Here is a 20323-nt window from a genome sequence, read left to right as displayed (position 1 = left end):
AAGTCAAGATCTTTGTCGGGCACCACAATTCATCAATTCATCAACATCAACAGGAAGAAATATCTAGACACATCACTCAGGCGGTTGTATAAAAGAAAGTCAGTGTACTTTTATATTGGACCAATCAGAGAAGAGATAGATGACACTGCAACTCCTGAAAAAGTACCTTTCCCTCTATAGAAGAGACAGAAATGGAAATAACACTTATTCATAAAAGATTCAGTAAGATAAAACAAATGAAGACATAAACCCTCTTAGAACCAACAATGATCACAGACACGACAATACTGGAAAAATAGTACAGAAAGAAATGAGCAAAAGTTAGCAACAAGCTAAGTTTTGGTTTGATACAAAGCTACTTGTTTAATCTACAAAATCACAGAGTGAAGTTTAAATCAATCAGATGCATCTAATCTTAAACATGAAGTACCAGCGATAAACTACAAAGTGCACCTCGAAGTGCCTGAGGTTTATTTTGCAGGATGTGAAGAATGAAAAGTTCAGCTGAACGTTATCAACACTTCCTCTCACAAGATCAAAGAGCAGCGAAGAAGCTGCTGATTATGAACTCAGCCACTGAAGCACCATCAGCAATGAAAGTGTTTCACCTGAGTCACCATGAGTCATCAAGGTCACAAAGTTTGACACAAACCCAACCAAGGTCAGACTGAGCAGAGCTGTGAGGACGGCCCGGACGTGACATCTGAGTTTGGTGTGTGTTGCTTGGAGCCTCTCCTGAACAGCCGGATGGTACCTGTATGTTGAACATCTGTAATTCCTCCATCAAATATTACCACCTTAAACTTGTACAATCCTGCATTAAGCTGCATTTCCCTTTAACTGCTTTTTTTCTACCCTTTTGTTTTGACACGACAGGGAACCAACCAGTACAATGAATTATTATTAATTGAAAGAGTCCAAAGTTTTATACCTCGGGGCGCAGCTTTAGCTCAGCAGTTAATTTGCGTGTCCCATGGACAGAGGCCACAGACCTCGATGCAGATGCCCCTGGTTTGACTCCCACCCTCGGCCCCTTGCCACATGTCATCCCCACTCTCCCTTTGCCTGTTTCTGACACTATCCAATGTCCTCTAAATATCTTAATAAAAGGCCAAAAAAGTGTTGTACCTCTTTAAAGCCTCACATAATATCACATGGGCACAAAACCTACATTAAGTGTCTAAAGCTGGGACCAGGGGCTTCACTTCACTGCAGGGACCAGGGTCTAAATCAAGTCCCAGGGACGTCATTTTACCCCCCGGCCCCAGTGTAAGGATTAACTGAAAGTACAGGGATTTTGGGCACTGGACATTTCGGATTGGATGAGTAGTCACAGCATTCAGTCGACCGCTTGAGCTGCCATACCGTGCCTAAAAACATACTGTGCCTTTAAAACAGGGGAGAGTGCAGGGATAAAATAAGAGGGGTGTTGATGCTGAATTATTGGAGATGTTTTTTAGTTTAAAAAGATTAATGCGACCTTGAAATCTTTTTTATTAAAAATGTGTCACTGCAGGGAGCTGATTCAGCTCAGTGAGAGGAGCAGGCGCTGCATATACAGAAGCTTCAGTGCTCGACACAGCGGCCGCAGGATCGAGTCCCACCCTCGGCCCTGTGCTGCATGTCGTCTCCCAATACTTCCTCTCTCTTTTCAGCTGTCCTATCTAACAAAGGCAAAACGGACCCCAAAAATAAAATGTGGCATTGTTGTCAGCTCTGTTGAAATCAGATGTGTCTTCACGTTCTTTGGATCTCAGGTGAAATGCAGACAACAGTGGGCTGGAGGAACCTTTTATTCCCTAGAAAAGAAGCTTCACAGAAGGGATGAGAAGCAGTTTAACAAAATATATATTAAATACTCATAATTTTCATACCAATCCAACTTAAGTGACCCCTGATGGGGTAATAAGTCTACTCCGATCCAGTCCTTTTGTCACTGCACACATAAACACGCTGCAATAAGAACAGACATCAGTTCTGCAGTTGTATTTTATGTCAACATGCTTCCTGTGCGACAGCTGTGTTCAAAACAAACCAGGAGTAAGTCGTGCTCAGTGCATCACGACATCAGCAGCATTAGAGCAGAGTTAAACAAATGAAATCAGTGGAGACAAACTGTGACAAAGTGTGTGCATTGAATCTTTTCAGCCAGCAGGGGGAGACGTTACACCACCGTGTCTGTTTGTCATCTCAGGTGTGAGGTCATATCAGGTTTTTTTATGTGTCCTTCCGAAGTCAAAGAGTCTTTGCTGGGTTTTTTTGAGCACATGACGCGAACACAGTCGCCACCCTGGACCTGCTTAAACACAACCACATGACCCCCTGTGCACCTGCCTGTGTGACTACCAATTACCACGCAGCCATATCCGTCCTGCTTCCTCTCACGGGAGAAAGACACACTTCGTCTCCAGGGGAAGTTCCTGCAGCGAAGGTGGGGTCCCAGGGGCTGCTGGGTAAATAGAAGAGGATCTCATTAGTATCATCAGGCCGTTATTTCCACCCTGAGCCTCAGAGGGAAGCAGGATGAGGAAGGTCAGCCGGGGCGATGCACAAACACACACACACACACACACAGGGATAGAGAGAGAGAGAGAGAGGAGAGAAACTAAGGAGTCATCTTTATTTATACAGCACCTTTCATACAAACATAGAGGCCAGACTGTTTCACAAAACAAAAATGTGCACTGACATAAAAAAGAAAAATATCCACAACAGTACACTACATTTTTAAGGGTGGGTCGCTGGAGCCTATCCCAGCTGTCATTGGGCGAGAGGCGGGGTACACCCTGCACTGATCACCAGCCTTTCACAGCGCTGACAAGTAAGCCGTTTACCCACTGGTCAAAAAACCCGCTTACACCCGCTTACACCCGCTAACACCCGGCTGTTTTGCTAAATGGGAAAGGCTACAATCAGCATTCAGACCCGGGTCACATGACTCTGCAGTAGACTCGGGTAATAATCGCCTCGGCTCCGATCGGCATTGATGGGAACACAAAACCTGTGTCGACACGCTAATGTCCGCCCCATCTCCGGCACAATGCTATGCTCCAATGGTAACTTCTGCGACTCCTCGTCATCTCAGCTACAAATTCAACCCGTCTCTGTCCGAGCAGCACTCGAACATCGCTTCAAATATGTCGCGCCGAATTTGGTAAACAGACTATAAAGACCGAACCACCGTAACATCGTCACTGCTTACTAACCCTGTCTCCGGTGCGTTTGTGACGTCAGACGGTGACGCAGCAGAGAAGAGACCGACAGGAGGATACTTCACTGGTAGTGGAAAAAGCGACAATCGGCATCTATAAGCGGATCTTCCCGGGTCTGAGAAACCCGTGTCAGCACGCTAAATATAGAGGGGAGAGGGGTAATAGAGACCATTCACACCTATGGGCAATTTAAGAGTCACCAGTGAACCTAACAAGAATGTCAGAAGAGTAACAGGAGGAAGCCCACACATGCAAACAGAAAGGCCCACTACATCCGAACCCGGAACCTTCTGAAGCTAACCACTGCAGCGCTGTGCCGCAATGCAGCATATTTTCTTAGTGAGTTTAGGTGCATTAAAAGCAGAAGCTTCTCTCACTGGTACTTTAATGGAACACATGAGGAACATTTAGAGCAGGACTGTTCACTTCCTTTTTTAGAAGCAGATTTTTATTAAAAAATAAAGTCTAAAGAGGCCAGACATATGTCAGGCCTGTGCAGCTGGGAGTTTAAATATGTAAACTGTGCAACCTTTAAATCTAAGACATGAAGTAGGCTGTTGTTTTAATAATTATAATTTAGCATTTAACAAATTGTTTCATTACATTTGGCTCGGCTAAAACCTCTTTGTTTAAACAGCCTGGGTCAAACTGCATGAGCTTTTCTTACCACGAAACTAATGAATGATCTGAATGCCTTAGAAATGAACTGATCTTCTGATAATGAATCAATATAAACACCATAAACTAAACTAAAGGTCGCTGAATTAACTCGTGGCTTTTTTCAGCTACAGTACAGCAGTGATCTGACGCTAGCTCTGTGTGGCGTCAGCAGCAGAAGTTTTATTTTTTCAATATTTTTAAAACTTTTTTCATCTTTCTAAATATTTCTAAATGATGAAAAAGCCAGAGGTCTTTAAATGACCTGATGAGACCCAATTAGAAAGGTCGTTAACAGAGGAGAGAAGGTAGAGGACCTTAGATCCTTCATGTAAAGATTTAAACACAAGCAGAAGAACTTGTGTTTGAGCAAAGACTCCTCTCACAGCTTTCTGAACCAGCTCCTGTTTTCTTGTAGACTTATTAGGTGTAGAAAGGGAAATATAAAAGCCTCTGTGGCTAATATTCAAAGGGTGAATGGTAAAATGCTAAACGGACTGTACTTAAACAGCTCTTTTCTAGTCTTGCGACCACTCGAAGCGCTTTTACACCCTTTCACACACAAATTGAAAGAGGTGAGCTTAAAGAAGTGTCACTGATACTGCAGCCTTATCTCCTCAGGCAGGTCATTTCAAAGTCGAGGGGCCCTGATAGCAAAAGCACGATGGCGGAGGCTGCTACATAACTGTCAATCAGTCATCACGCTCACACACCGACGGCTGTGTCGCCGGGAGACTGAGGGGGCTCGAACCTCCAACCTTCTGACTGAGAGGCTCTACCACTGAGCCCCAGCCGCCCCATGATGAACAACAGTGAGGTGATGGACCAGTCTCACAGGGACACGTGGGTCGGATAGAATAGACTCTCGTGTCCATAAGTTTATCAATCAATCAAACAACTTTATTAATCCCACAAGGGGTGATTAGTTTGGAGCAGCTTGTAGATAAAACAAACAGAGCGACATAGAAACAAATAAATCCTACATAAGAGCTCAAATATGGACTAAGATTGAATTCACCCTGCTACAGTGAAAGCAGCGTATCAGGACAGCAGCTCCCTCCTGAAGCCAAAAGCATGAATAATATCTGTGATAAGGAATATTTGGCCATTAGTATTATTTCATTTTATATTTAAACTGAGATAAAAGGCAAAAATAAATTGATTGGACATGATGGTGAAGCATTGATAATAAATCCTGCACAAAACGAGCTTTTCTTTCTCTCTATGATTCACACTCGTCTTTGCTTTTATGAAACTGTTTCCTGCTCCTATTTATCCGATTTTTTTTTTTTTTTTTACCTTCGTCAAAGAAAAGACTCCCACACATCATTAAATCATGAGAAAGCTTTGACCCTGGCAGCAGCCACAGATGTTAGATAGTGATCTGCTCCGTGCCCACATCAGACTTCACTGCGATGCGACAGACTCACGATACAAGGCCGTCTGATTCCACTGTGACTCATGGGAGAATAAACAGAGGCCGCTCGCTGCGAGGACACACATCTGAACCAGCACCTTGAGACAGAAACAGCTGGAAAACACTCAAGATGTGGGGGTGAGGAGGGGGCGGGGCGTTCGGCCTCTTATCCCACAGTGTCAGACTGTGTTGTGCTGCGAGGCTCAAACTGTTGCCAAGAAACTAAGTGAACTGAAAATGAACTTCCCCCACGGCTGAGACAGGAAGGGACAGTCGGCTGCTCTCAGAGGCTGCAGCACCAAGAAGAAGCAACTCTGTCTGCCAGCTGATCGGAGTCTAATACACTGCACCGACCTGTGTTAAGGTCAGAGGTGACACATTGTAAGTTATTAACTGTTATTAACGTGTCATCAGCGTAGATCTGGCTGTCAGATTCCAGTGTTGAACATAAGTTACTTGTTGTTTCTCTCGTGCATTTTGTCACATCTTCTGCAACAACTCGAGCCTTTCTCACCCTCCCTGTGAAGGTTACAGTCATCATGTCAGTGGAACCATTTCACTTTGCATTTCAGCAAGCAAAACAGTTTGACATGACTGGTGGACTTCACCAAGCATTTTAGTTCAAATGGAGATTTTTTCAGTTAAATTCAAACCTTTATTTAAAGTAATAATCTCAAAGATGTTCATGTAAATAAATGTCTGTTAAGTCTCTCTCTCTCTCTCTCTCTCTGAATGAGGTAGCACAATGGTGACTGAGCCTATGACCCACTGATGAAAGCCTTTGCATTTGCAGTATAAAGTATTATTACAAACTGGGTGTCGGTGGCGACTTTCGTGAAACAATCCCAAGCGGCGCCCAGTTAGTGACGCAATTTCCATCAGCCAGCAGTGTTTGGTCCGCCAAAGATGGTAGGCGGCTGCTTTTTATGGAGCCCCCGAGGGGTCATGGCGAGAATGTTTTTGAGGGATACTTTTGCGTTCCCTCCCAATAATGTTCTTCTCCTTCTCCTTCTGAGCAATATAACTATTATATATACTCCCAGCTCAACGCACCAGCATGGATCAACACACTGAATTTTACTTTAAACTGGGCATGAAGTATGCTGATATAGTAATACTGCTTCATATGAATGCTTATGTAATTAGTGATGGTTAACTTAAACGGATCCTTAGATCCAGACGTCCTTCCAGAAGAAAGCAGTATGGACGCAGACGACAGACCACACTACAACACAGACCTGAATCTAGTCCAGGGACATCACACTCTTTATGTTTGTATATCGATCGCTAAGCTATATGCTGTTACTGTTCTATCTTCATATAGCTTAGCTTAGCTTATACTTATAGCCTACTGCACTATTATATTATAATTCATATTATAACTGCTACTGTTATTATTATATAGCATATTATATTATTCCATACATTCTCGCCATGACCCCTTTTCCGCTCTCTGCAAGTGTTGCGAGTAAACAGTAATCTACTATGGCTGAACAAACAAAGAAAAGATGGATGACTACAGATACAACTTCAACAAGAAGTGAAAATCCAAAGAAAAAGAAACAAACTCGACGCTCAGATGAAGCAAACAGTCTGAAAAGGAAAGCGACCGTCAGCCAGGAAAATCAAGACTTACAACCGGAGCCAACCGTGGACGTCACACATGCAGCTCTGTCTGGATATCTGGGAAGTGTGCTCCTGCAATCATCGTTTATATTTTTGTCCAAGAGAAATACGATTGTTGATCTTGAGAGTCTGTTGTAAATAATTCTATATGTTTGGAGCAAAAGAGCCACAGGTGGATTTCCAAAGTTCTGAGTGAACCCGACTGACTCGAAGCATTAGACAGTTAGAAGAGCGAGTTTGGACGGGTCCAGTGGTCCAGCTCAGCATGGATGTCATGTAAGATGGTGAATGCCCAATAAGGGATTTATAGATGAAAAGATATAAGAGTTTATCACGCCTCTGTGTCAGAGACCAACCAACCTTGTCATACAGAATCCTATGATGAGTGTTAGGGATCTCTGGAGTGACTGAATCATTGGGTGTGAGAGTGGAAGCAGCAGCATATCTGTAGATAATATCCCCATAATCCAGGACCGATTATTACTTCATTCTGTTAACTTCATTCGTTGGTCCAGGGGTATGATTCTTAAGGATGTCAGAGGTCCAGGGTTCAAATCCCAGATGAGCCCAGGACACCAAGTACTGACAGTATATGTGTCACATGTCCATTTATTGTACTTACTCAAAGTCAATACCTTAGAGTTTTTATATGAATATATTTTTTCATGCTACTTTATATTTCAATTTCAGAATATTTTACTCTTGCTGTACAACATTTGCTGTACAACTTTAGCTGCTTAACAAATGATTGTGATTAACAGATCAGGCAGTATGGGCACACATCTGTAACAAAACAAGTAGAAGCCCCACATTGATTGAATGTTACTGAAGTAAAGTTATAAGTGAAATAAGGAAAATATACTTAGTGTTATATTAAGTATTACAATGTGTGAACACTGATTTTTTGTATTTAATTCTGTGAAATTCAACTGAATTTAAGGATATAAATACAATATAATATTTTTGTTGTGTAAAAGACATGTCAGACGAGCATTTTTAAATGTCATGTACATGTCTGGATGGGATCTTTAAGCATATACTGAATATGTAATATATAACATAAACATTAACATGGCAGTTTAGTTTGTGCTAAACACGTAAAAGGTTTATAATGGCGTTAGTATTATCATAATTTATATATATATATATATATATATATATACATATTTCCTATGTTAGTCCCTTTTAATTCTAATTCCTTAATATCATATCATATTTATCCTATCTTGTATGGTTGTATAAATGTAATACTTATGTTCCCTTGATTTTTGCCAGTCTTTGCCTGTCTTTATGAATACTCTTGACTCATCTAACAGGAAAACTACTGTGTGGTTCATAGTGAAGCTCTGATGTAAACATGTATGTGAATGTGACCTACAGTACAGGACGACTTGCCTCCTGGGAAAGAAAGGTTCAACGTATCTCCTGGGAATTAAATTGATTTTGATCTCAACTGTTGATAAATGAATCTCCTACAACATGTTATTATACAGTGGAGTAAATAATTAGATCGTTACCCGCAGTCAGAAATGACTGCTCTGCTTATCTTCAATAATTACTCAGACCTTCATCTGAGTAGTAAGTATGAGTAGGACCAGCAGGGGCGCTATAGCTCTGCCTCTGCTCCACTATACTGTGTCTGTAAAATGTAGTATTTAGCGGAGAAGCAATTTAGACAATCCCCATGTGGCACCTGTGCTTATAACTCGTATAAGGTAATTTCCTGACTGTTTTGTAATGTAAATAACACAGTGTGACACCGTAGTATACAACAGAGGGGGTACTAATGACACCGTGTTGGTCATGCTGCAGGAACAGGGCGGATGTTAGGACCCGTGGCTCCGTGTTTTGTGGAATAATAAAAGTTGGGGTTAACCGTGTGCTGTCGACGCGCCACAAAGCAGACTCAAAGTGTGTGTGAGTGTGTGTGCGCGCGCTGCAGTGTGCACGGTGCAGCGGTGCAACAACAGCCAGCTGATCTGCGGGCTGTGTGTGTGTGTGTGTGTGTGTGAGAGCGCGCGTTCAGCCGCTGTGTGTCCGCGCGCTGACTGGCTGGTGTGGGCTGGTCCGTCCGTGTTTTCCGGAAGAGAGGGTGTGAAACATGGGACACATCTGAGGTCAGCAGCTGATCCCGCTGCCTGCCACACATGTAGCTCAGCAGCCTGTGTGTGAGTGTGTGTGGATGTCCTTCTGTGAGTGTGCTCATAATCTGCTGAGAGGAGAATCAAACAGGCTCCGTGCGTCCAAACGGGACGCCTCTGGATCGCCTTCACGGGAAAGGGGCTCGAACACGCCCGAGCACTCATTTGGGTAAGTGAAACTTTTACGATTATCTCATCACGGGTGCATTAATGTTTACGGTGGCTCGCGCGGGCAGTCGGTGTAAATATGGGGAAGTAAACCTGAATGTGCTCTCGTGCACTGCAGATGGATCACTATGCACGTGTGTCCTCGCCTTTTTTGATTGTTGTTCAGTGAATTGCTCGGAAGGATATTGACTCCTCTGCAGTTGCACTGGATTTTAACCACTTTTACCCCACGCAAGCACGCGCGCGGGCACGTTCTGCACCATGAAATTGGAAGCTGCACTAAAATGAAGCTTGCATTCACGCCAGTGATGTACCATTGATCCGTGTCATGCACCTGTCGTAAAATGCTCGAGCCTTACAGCTCACTCAGGACTTTTGTTGGGGATTAAACTGTAGTGCTATACAAGCCTGGGTCCTGGGTCCCATTAGGGTTCTCTCGAGGAGACCCAAGTGGTCCCCAAGATATTAGGGATGTCTTTTTAGTTTCCTTTAAGGAGTCGCTCCCAGGATACCCAGGGATGTCTGGTCTGATCACAGGATTCCCCTCTTCCCCGCTGACCCATATACATTGACATGTGAGTGGGATCTAGTACTGAAATGTTTAATTGTTTTGTCAGTGGACTGATTATTGATCAGTCATTTCAATCATTTATTTCATGTTTAAAGCTTCTGAAATTTGCAGACTTTGAAATACACGTAATCAGCTGAATAGAGATGTATTGTGTATGTCATTTATTTCCTGGTTTCATCTTCTCAAATGTGGAAATTTGCAGCTTTTGTCTGTTTCAAATAAGCAATTTAAAGACGTCTCCTTCAGCTGTGGCTGAGAAGAAATGAGCGACCCTGCTGACAATCAAAAGTAGGAGCCCTGGTGTAAGGTCAGCATTGGCAGTATGACTGTAGTATTTAGATGAGGCCTGTTTTGTGGAAGGACCTCATTCATCACAACGTTACACAGGTTTTCTGCGGTTTAAAAACAATATAAGGTTTTCACTGCTCTAAAGTGACTTGATATCTAATTAGCAAAAGCGATGGCTTCGTGTCTGCCTCAAGTGGTGCTCATTTCACCCTGCATGTAAATTGTTTAATCCCTCTTTCATGAGGCACGGGGCTGAATTGTTCCTTTGATTCATTTGAAGAGTGACTTCAAAATGAATCGTCTCTTTCTAGAGCTGCTGCACCTTGAAACACAGCGAGGGCATGAATGGCATTCAGTTGTAGAGACTGCACAGTGTCTGCTCAGCAAAGAGGAAACCACTTTCAGTTTTGGTTGGCCGACTTTGACAGTGTGATGATTTAAATATTCACTGACCAATATTTAAAATGAGCTGTGCTGAGTTGGCTGGAGGCTGAATTGCAAATGTGCTGATGCGTTTGTGAGTATTGTTCCTGAGCAATTCAACGTCCCTCTTTGTGGGTTTATGTTGCGTTTTGCATGCAACTGTAGGAGCAACAAAAGCCAGAAATAGGACTGTGACACAGTATGACAGGCTTGTATCATCATAAAGAAAGTGATATGTGTTTACAACTTAAGGTTATGTGGCTGCCTTGCATTGTGTCTTGTAGCCTACAATCTTGCTGCAGAATTGTGGTTCGACCAGTTATGTTAAACGCGGAAAGGAATGTGCTACTAGAGTACTGACTCCTCTGTAGCCTTCTTTGCCAATAGCTGTAATTTATGTATAGTTTATCCTATACCGATTCCAGAATCGGATATGGCTCCAATACTGCCTAAAATGTGGTATTGGATATTTGAAAGTACTGCCGTCAATACATCCATCCATCCATTATCTATACCGCTTATCCTGTTCAGGGTCACGAGGGGGCTGGAGCCAATCCCAGCTGTCATTAGGCGAAGGGCGGGTTACACTGGTCGCCAGTCAATCACAGGGCTGACACATAGAGAAAGACACCTTCGGGCAATTTAGAGTCACCAATTAACCTTACAAGCATGTCTTTGGACTGTGGGAGGAAGCCGGAGACCCCGGAGGGAACCCACGCATGCATGTGGAGAACATGCAGACTCCGCACAGAAAGGCCCGGGGTTTGAAACAGTGACCTTCTAGCTGTGAGGCAACAGTGCTAATCACTGCACCACCGTGCAGCCCACCGTCAATTCATCTACAATTATTTGTGGCCCAAAAAAATCAACTTTTTTCTACTTCTCCGAAACAGTAGCCTATACAGGTATAACACGATGGATGCCATTAGAAACTACTGTTTAGAGCCACAAACAAGAATAGCGCACTGCTAGCATAAAGTGTAGTGTTAGTCACAGCTAGCAAAATGTTAGCAAACAGTGTTTTTCAATCACACATTATAAGGCTGTATTTATTACAATTTAATGTTAAGATAAAACTGGTAAAGCAGTTTCATGTTAAAAATCTGTTTTACCTCAACACTCTTCATGGACACCAGAAGTTTAGGAGAGCACCTGCTGTTTTAGAGCTACAAACAGGAACAGTGCACTGCTAGTATAAAGTGTAACGTAAGTCAAAGCTAGCAAAATGTTATCAAACAGCGTTTTTCAATCACACATTTTCATTCATTTCAATTTAAAGTTAGGATAAAACTGGTTTAAAAAAAAACAAACATAAAATAAAGCAGTTTCATGTTAAATATCATGGCCACAGAAGTTTAGGAGAGCAATAATGTAGCCTATATTCTGGATGTCATTAGCAACTACTGTTTTAGAGCTACAAACAAGAATAGCGCACTGCTAGCATAAAGTGTAACGTTAGACAAAGCTAGCAAAACATCAGCTATCATTGTTTTTCAATCTGTGTATTTACGCTAATGCTAACATTAGCTTAGCTAGTTTCTAGGTGCTCAGCTATACTGAGCCAGATCATACAACAATGACAGCAATCATGTCACATTGATACAGTTAGTAGTATAGCTGTCAGAAAATAAGTATTATCTGAATTCACTAGTTTGGAATGAGTATCAGGAAGGAAACAACAGAATGGGAACATCTCTTATATTTTGTAAGCCCTCTTTCGTCTGGCAGATTTTCCACTGACAGACCCTGAAGACACGCACTGTCCAAGATTCATTCTACAGGAAAAAACCCTCGTTTTTTCCTGTAGAATGAACAACAAGCTAATAGTGTAGTCTCTTGTTTTAACTTGTGTTCGCATGCTTTTTATATCAGAGACAACGGGTTTGCTTGGTGCAAATTAGCATCGTCAGTATCACTTCTGTTTCTCGTGCCCACTTTTTGTTACTGAATGTGCTGACACATATAACCCCCTTTACACTTCTTCACGTGGGCTTTGGTAATCAAACCAGAGCTACGACCCAGCTACTGAAAAAGAGGACACGTCAACAGCTTCCAGCTCCTTCAGCCCCTCTGGGAAATCACTTGAGAAACGCGGAGGAGAGAGAAATGAGCATTTTGTGTGTTTATGTGTGTGTATCCTTGTGTGAACGCATGCAGGTTGTGTATGTGTATTGTTATTACTCTATGAATGTCTTTAATAAATCTCGTAAACTGGTTTGTTGGTCTGGACAGCATTCACCCGTTTTATGTCAGGCTCAGAGAATGAGAGAATACACAGTGACGGTCCCTGCTTTCTGACTGGTTTCTGCTGGTTCTGCTTCTCTTACTGCTGCAATTTTCTATTTTTCAGTCCTCTTACCAATTGATTGTGAACGCTAAATCACTGCAGTGCTACGTTCAGTCAAAGTGCTTTTTCTTCGGTACAGTCAAACCAAAAGACCCTTGTATTTGGTCGATGTTTAATTGCGTGATGTATCCCACAAGTGAAGTGCATCATCATCAGTGTGCTGTATCCACGGTTCCTTGTGTGTGTGTGTGTGTGTGTGTGTGTGTGTGCACGGCACTGAAAACAGATGAAAATTGTAATCCTGGCATGACCTTGACCTCGGTATTTGTAGATCCGTACATCCATTAAAGATATGAGTCTTCACATTGTGTTCTAAAAGCAGCCTTGACATGATGCAGAAAGTCCATTTAATTTTCCTTTTGTTTTGTTTTTTTTGTAAAAAATCTTTGCAGCAGAGCTGTCTGAAGGACAGTTTCCCTCGGAGATGCAAGACGACTTATAAGGTGCGACTGAATTGTGTTTTCCAGTCTTGAGTGTTAAGACTGTTGAATCCACTCTGAGGAGGCTCTTTATTTGATGTCTGACAGGCTCTTCTTACTACAGCTGTGAGAACAGAGCAGCAGCTATACCTGCTGTAGTGTTACTGTTACAAAGCTAGCACTGTTAGCACTACATCCACCACCTCCTTCCTGGAATCAGCATTCAATTCCTGGAAGCTCTCGAGGTGTTTGTGGAGGGAATCTCTCTAGTGTGTGCTTGCACTGTTTTAGGGTTCATCGACACACCAAGTAAACAAAATAACAATTTTCCATCTGTGTTGAGACGACTGAGAGAGGTGTTTTTTATCTGTTTTTGTGTAGAAGAGAGTCTGAATAACTTGTTGTTGATTATAAATGACCTAGAGTAGTTTTGGGCGATGTTGACCAAATTGCCATGTAATGATGTCCAGCGTTTCGCTTGCCAATATTTAAAATGAGCTGTGCTAAGTTGGCTGGAGGCTGAATTGCAAATGTGCTGATGTGTTTGTGAGTTTTGTTGCTGAGCAATTCAACTTCCCTTGTGTGGGTTTGTAGTAAGTTTTGCATGCAACTGTGGGAGCAGTAAATGTCAGAAATGGGACTGTGATGCACGTCTGTGATTCACTGAGTCTTGCAGCAAATTGTAGTATAGCCAGTTATGTGGAAGGAGATATTGTGTCCAGAAATGTGCTGCACGATGCAAAAAGAGTTGTTTTAGGCTACTGAAACCAAAACCAGTGTTGGATTGTTTCATTTTCCCCAACAGTAGTAGCCTACTCAGCAGCAATGTCATTAGCAACTACTGTTTAAGAGCTACAAACAAGAACAGTGCCCTGCTTGCATAATGTTTAACGTTAGCCAAAGCTAGCAAAACATTAGCAATCATTGTTTTTTAATCTGTGTTTTCAAAGGCTTTTTTTTTTAACAATTTAAAGTTTAGATAATTAAAGCTGTTAAAAACACAAAATAAAGACGCTTTTCTTTGGACACAAAATGTCAGGAGAGGTTGTGAACCAAGCTGCTGCTAACGTTAGCTTAGCTTGTATTAGGTGCTTGATTTTCGGTTAGGATTCCTTCAGTTTCATCCAGATCCAGTTTTTTTCTGCACTAGTACTGGAGGGCTACTCAAAATCCACAAAGACTCACAATTACAATTACTCACAGCACTGCACTTTTTTGGCCAGAGTTCAACATCTTGAGAGAAGATAATGTTGTTGTTTCTGTGGGAGGGCATGCACTTTTTTTTTGACTAGGTCATTGTACAAAGAGGAGCAACTGCACGACAGGCCTTAAACTTTGAAAACATAACCCAAATTTACCACAAAAATAACTGTTATGGAAGCAGACTGGGGCTTTCCAACGTCGGAGAAAATAACCCTGATGATGTTGCTGTGATGTCACCAGGACTATCTAGGCTTTGGCTCGAAGACAACAGATATCTAACAGAACGCTTGACTTACAAACTGGCTGTGTGGAGTTTAAGAGACCAAAAAGCAAATAAGTATACCAGTGTAAAAATGTACTTTACTGTTGCATTATGGGAAATGGAGGATCAAATGTTTGTGGTTGTCAGTTTTTCCAAACATCAAGTGTGAACGTCTTTAAAATGACTCACTGTTCAATTACAATAGGCATTCTTAGAGGGTCCTTGGATCACAAGGCAAACCATTTTAAAGGGTCTGTTTCTCTGACGAACTGACATGTTTGAATTTGAACTGCTCATTGCAGTTGCAATAATATTGACCCACTGTAAGGACTAAAAGTTTGGCTAATCTTGGCCTACATCAACTTTTTCTATGCTGTTTTTTTTAGCTGTGCAAGCAGTGCGGCTGTTGGGATTGGGATGTTGTTCTGTTGGGCCACCACTTTGAAACCACATATCTGAACCACTATTGCATGAATTTTCCCTCAGGGGGAACAGCTGCAGACAGGGAGAAAAAAGTGTGCTCCAGGCACAGGGAGTTTTGACAATCTCTTATTTCCCTCAGTGCAGCCAGAGAGAAACCGGGAAATGCAAAGAGCGACGAGGAAGGGTTGGCAAGGCTGTGAGTTGCAGGGGGTTGAGACCCTCACAAGAATGGCCAGCCTCAACAGCTTGAATCATACATCGTGCATCTCCAATCTGTTTATGCTATATTGCAATAACATATAGTGGTAAAACACAGGATGGAAATGTCAGCTAATGTGCTGCCAAACATTCTCATTGCTAATCAGCTGTCAGTTTTACATCTCAGAGTGAAGGTAGGAGACGGTGTAAAGCAATCTTATAATCCAACTATTGTTAAGAAGGTAAATGGTTTGGTAAAATGGTTCGTTTCACTAAATGTTTTCATTAATCGTAATAATAGAAATGTGCAAGCCATGGATGAGCCTTTAGCTAATACTATGGCGAAAAACGTGTCACAATCTCTTTGTCCACACTGAAACAACTGAACTACAATTGGATTGATTGCTGTGAAATTTTACACAGACGTTCATGGTCTTTAGAGGATAAATAAATCCCTATGAGTTTAGTGATCACCTGACATATCCTTTAGTGGCACCATGAGGTCAAAGTTATCACTTAAGTCTGTGAATTAGCTCAACATATACAGGATGAGTTGGGGCGAAATGTTGTGCAGACATTAATGTTCCCCAGAGGAAGAATGCTTAGCCTAATTTATGTATATATTGCTTTTCCTCTCGTGCCAATATAAGAGGCTACAACATGCAGCCTATCTTACTCGACTTATTGGAATTAAATGAGAAAAAAACTCAAGACATTCACAGTCCTTTGACTCTCCCTCTTGCACCATTAGGTCAAAAATGAATAAGTCTTATAACTTTTATGACCAAATTACTGTTGATTTTCATTTCAGCCTCAGCGTGTTTCTCTGCTAATTAGCAGGAGACGACATGCCAACATGTTTAGCTAACATTGTTAAAATTACACGGTGAACAAGGTAAACTTTACACCTGTCAAACATCAGCATGTTTGCATTGTAAGTGTGAGTGTTAGCATTTAGCTCTACAATGCTTTGCCTAAGTACAGCCACAAAAAGCTACAAGCAAAGCTGTAGACTCTTGTGTTCATCCTGTTGTGATTCAATGTTACCTTTCACCTGTATTTTTTGCTTCCTTACCACATACGACTCAAACGTCAGCGACACCAAAACAAACATATAAAACTGAAGGCGAAGCAAAGAGTGTGTTTTTGTGTGTTTTGTAGAGCGTGTTGGAGACATGAATACATTCATAGGTCCTCATTAGTTCATACTGTGTGATGGGGCAAACGACACATTTGCATATTATTAGCCTTCATTATTCAAAGCGCGCCAGAAGGACTCTGGGGGTCTTCAGATCTTTTAGCTAACCTCACACAAGTGGTCGCCTGCACTCCACCCGACTTTCACCTCTCATTAGTCTGTGTGTGAACGAGGCAGCATGAATGAGGCAGTAACAGGGAACCTTCAACAGTAAATTTTCTTTTATCAGAACATGTTTTTAGAAGAGTTGTTAGAATCAGATTTGTCTGTTTGATATGAAGCTTCAACTATTTGCTCCTTTCTTTCCCCCTTTTTATTTTCAGCTCAGCGACACACAAACCTCTATTATCGTCATCTTTTACCTTTAATACTCACATGAATCAGTCTTCCATTAGCAATGGCTATCAGAAGGACATTAAAACATATAAAGCTGACAACTTCCTGAATATTTCAAGTCAAGTTACCGACGTTTCTACCCTTATTATTGAAACTGATAAAAGAATTTTACTTTGAGTCATCTGACGTCTAGAAGACTAGGTCTAAACCTAGCATGTGGCTGACCACATCAGGTCAGTGTGCGCTTTGTGGGTAATGTGTTACAAGGACTGTCCTTATGAGGCCGATGACAACGTGTTTGAAAGCAGGTGAGCGCTGCGGACGTAGGTGAGGACAGCGGAGGAGCAGCGGAGGAGCAGCCCCGCCTACTCCCCGAGCAAAGTATCCAGAGCCATATAGACAGAGTCGAATCGGTGGAGGTCCAATATGCTCCATGAGCCGACATTGTGATGTCGCAACTCTCTCTCTACGGCTGTGAAAGTATCGTCACTCACTCACTCAGTCAGTCAGTCACACACAGACCCGTGTGGGCTGTCAAGCTTGACAATGCATCAGATGCCAACATTCATGTTTGATATTGAACACAGTCCCTTTTAGAATAAATAAAGATTAAACTGTAAAGATAATGAACACTGAAGGACAATATTGAAACTCTGTTTCTAAAGTTTGCTCCTGCATTGCTCTGTGTTCATTGACTCAACTTAAAAACAAAAGTTCAGATATTCTTTACCAAATACTTTTGGCTAAGAAGTTCAATACAACCGATAAAGACACCGTAATAATTATAATAATAATAACTTTATTTATATAACACTTTATATAAGTGCTTTGACAGACAAAGCAAAGACAGGAACTCAGGAGGATTATGGAATACAAAACAGATTTCCGGAACTTTCAACAATGAGGCCAAACCGAGAGTATTCAAAAGAACAAAACAGGAACAGAGGCATTTTGAGCAATAAGCAATGCAAGTTAAGAGAAAAATAAATAAATACAAATAAAATTAAAAGCAATGAAAGACCATCAAAGGTTATTCAAAAAATAAAAAAATAAAAAGACACCATCAAAACCAGTTGTGACATGTACCAGCAGATGTGACACTACAGCGGTTTTGAGGTATTTTTTTGGCTTTCACAGATAATATCATAAAAATGTTGTTCTGCAGGGTGTCCCCAGAGCTCTGCTGTTATGTCCACATGGCTGCTGAGCTAACTGAAATAATTGATGGTTGGCTGATTTTGTGTCTGCTCTCCAGAGAGTCCTGTCTGTGTTCTGTCCAAAACTCCTCACCCACCCTGACACCAGCTTCTGCTCTGTGTCTGCTTGTCACACTCCTTTGGGTTTACTGCAGCCAGTCCTGCCTGCATGACTGCCTCCCCTCCAGCTACTGTTCTACACCGGCACATCATTTCTTTCCCTCTGCAGGGCATGGCTATGTGCAGAAGATATTGATTTTTGATTTCAATAATAGGAATAGAGAATACTTATCTCAGTGAAAGCCCACACACTCGCTCACTGAGGCGTTTGTAGTTTGCCACCAGCCCACATGTGTCGACTCTCTCATACATACAGTAGTAATGAGATATGCGTTAACAGATGGTAGTTTCTTTGTTTACATCTAATTCCAGTGTTACATGGTTGCTTAAGTTGTGTTAATTAGTTTGAGTGTGATTAACAGGTGTGTGTTGAACACCACAGGAGGTGGGCAGCAAACTCAGACTTCTATTTATATAAACGTAGAAAGAAATTAATTAGTTTCATGTTCATGTAGCTGAAGGTGTAAACTGTAGAATTAAAATCAGCAAAGACGTTCCAATTAATTTTAAAGATGCTGGATCCTTTTGCAATTGTGACGTGATTTAGAAATAACAAGTTGGTTGTGTTGCCAACCATGAACAGAAAAATACAGCCGCTGATAGATACGCTGACCAACCATGGGGCTAATGTCAGTCACATGGTCATTCGCCTACTGATCTGCTGCTTATCAATAAGAAGGTGCTGGGAGAAGGGAACAAACATGAAAGCAAAAATACACAAATATTACTTGACAAGCAGCTAAGGCTTTTGTTGAGACCATTAAATCAATAATGGCTCTCATCCCTGCAGTATTTTTTAAACCAGGAACAGCTACAACATCGCTCTCTTCAAAGTCCCCAGACTCGACGGACAGAAACATTAATTTAACCTTGCCGATGAGGGTAGTTGCTGGTCTACTGCTGCCTCAACTGGTTTGTTTTTTTTTATAAATAATTGTGTCATTTTGGTGTTTTAAAGGTCCGACAAAATACAACACAACAACACATAACATAACAACTCCCACGGTCTGCGTGTTAAAATGATTTTTGCCAATGAAGTCTGGGGGCTTTAAAAAGAGAAACATTTACTTCTGATTCTGGTTAAAAAAGGATCCTACCTCAACACAAATCTACCGCTGTAACAATCCTTTCTAAAATGTAGTTCGTAGGGGTGGGACGCGGCAATATATCGTCATCCTGACCTGTGCGATACAATTATCGATATGCTGGCACCAAGTATCGGTACTTGGAAACATTTAGGCTCACTGCGTCGCTACTTCATGACTCCTCGGGTGCAGTTACGACATGAATCCAAATTCAAAGTCCTAATTTGTTTTTCCAGTTGTTCTCTAGTTCTGTAAATCTAATTTACAGACTGAAAACACGTTCGTTGTTTCATCTGTTCGTGTCAAACTCTCTGAAACTGAAGCGAACAAATACATCTACCTGCACTTCACCTTAAGGGGCATTTTGTATTCTGCAGTTAATCAGATATGGTGACGTGTCATTAAATGATTGTCTTGCAATTTATCAATTATCACAGAATCGCTGTATTGTGATATTAGCGTTATCGAGGGCACGTATCGCACATCGCATTGTGACTGTTTATTCTGACCCTGGTTGTTCGACAGTTTAATCTGTCTGTCAGTGTCAAAACAACATCACTGTTAGTGGATGTACTTCACCAGATTACAGCGTTACATCCTGTTTCAAGGCTGCAGGCTGAAGTGATCCAGCGGGAATTACTGCATGTATCAATGATTTCTGTGAGAAGCACGTCACATGTACACTTCCACACTCTAGTTGTTCTCTTTTCTTCACTGTATTAAGTTTTAATTCACAATCTACTTTAATCTGATCACTTTGCTTTGCTTCAGTCCCCCAACACACCTGCACCTCTGCTCTCCGCACAGCTGCTGGCCCCGCCCCCTCTTCCTGTCTGTCTGTCTGTCTGCTGTGTTGACTGTCTTCATCAGCGGTCTGTTTCATTAAGTCACAAAAGTTAAATATTTTCTCTCGCAATTCAGAACAGCACGTGAGCTGCTCGATCGATCATTACCAAAGGACATCGGCAAACGACTGTTTATTTGGAGCAAATATCTCCATCGTTAAATTGCAACTTCAGTTATAGAAATCTGG

The 20323-nt window shown here is 41.8% G+C and overlaps 1 protein-coding gene across 3 annotated transcripts in view; it reads left to right on the top strand.

Moving 5' to 3' along the window:
* Window positions 1-9012: 9012 nt before the first annotated feature.
* Window positions 9013-20323, top strand: part of camkk1a (calcium/calmodulin-dependent protein kinase kinase 1, alpha a) — an 82604-nt gene continuing 71293 nt past the window's right edge. For 2 of the 3 annotated variants that reach the window (XM_069667955.1, XM_069667952.1), the window contains exon 1: window positions 9013-9222. The gene's annotated coding sequence lies outside the window, so the exon portion shown is untranslated. Of the gene's footprint in view, window positions 9223-9734; window positions 9797-20323 lie in introns of those variants that run through there. The other variant, XM_069667954.1, reaches the window with a different exon arrangement.

Source organism: Semicossyphus pulcher, unplaced genomic scaffold (genome assembly GCF_022749685.1).
Source record: "Semicossyphus pulcher isolate SPU_LCO1_2020_fin unplaced genomic scaffold, fSemPul1.0.p SCAF_10, whole genome shotgun sequence".
In the NCBI taxonomy this organism is placed as follows: Eukaryota; Metazoa; Chordata; class Actinopteri; order Labriformes; family Labridae; genus Semicossyphus; species Semicossyphus pulcher.
The sequence above is the reverse complement of the archived record's forward strand: the minus strand, read 5'-3'. Positions and strand labels throughout refer to the sequence as shown.